Consider the following 966-nt stretch of genomic DNA (forward strand, 5'->3'; position numbering starts at 1 on the left):
CGCAAAATGGTAAGGTCACTAAGATAGGTGGCAAACGACACTGCGTTTTGCGTTTGCGGGGCCCCACTTAGGTAATGTCGTCTATGTAGGCCACGTGAGGCATCACTTTTTTTTTTGTTTTCTTTAATTAAAAAAATCTAAAAATATTATTCGTACATTAAAATCAATCACTAAAATTAACTATCAATATATTTGTGTATAAATATATATGTGATTTAATTTATTTTTAATATATATTTATATTATAACATATATTTTATACTAATAACTAACTTTAATAGCTAATTTTGGTATAAAATATTTTCCTAAAATTTATTATTGTATTATTAAAATTTATTTTTCAATAACTAAAAAACTCATATGCAATTGTTTTCGTATATAATTAATAGTTGATACTCAATTAGGGCGAAAGCTAGTGCACTCCAAATAAAGTAGGGAGTGCAGCACTCCTTAAAAGTTAACCTACTATCAAAAGTTATCAGGTAAATTTAATTTATTTATTATTGTTATTATTTTTTTTGTCATGGGCTGAACAAACAAACCAGCACTAACAAAAAGACTAATTCCTCTGTTACTCTGTTATTGTCGATGTGATGTCTTCAAATATTTTCACTGTTTTGTTTGATGGCAGGTGCTTCCACTATCATTTTAGCTAGCTATAGATTTTGACGCTCTTGAACCCACCCTATCCCACTTCTACCATAAATGACCATCAAAGTCCGAAAAATTGCTGCCATAGAAAATGTCTGTCGCCACTGCTGGTTAGCTAACTCCAAACGCAAAACGGATTCTGTAGAAGAAGCCGGTTTCCATGAAGGCGCATGATTCTCAGATGACGACGCAGTCAAAGCACAATATGCATGGCAGTTACAACAAATCTATTATCTTTTATTTCAAATTAATACCAACGTGTACGTAATAGAATAAAAAATTAAAATACAATTATAGTTAAACAATTATTTGTAT

Source organism: Arachis duranensis, chromosome 10 (assembly GCF_000817695.3).
Source record: "Arachis duranensis cultivar V14167 chromosome 10, aradu.V14167.gnm2.J7QH, whole genome shotgun sequence".
NCBI classification, from domain to species: Eukaryota; Viridiplantae; Streptophyta; class Magnoliopsida; order Fabales; family Fabaceae; genus Arachis; species Arachis duranensis.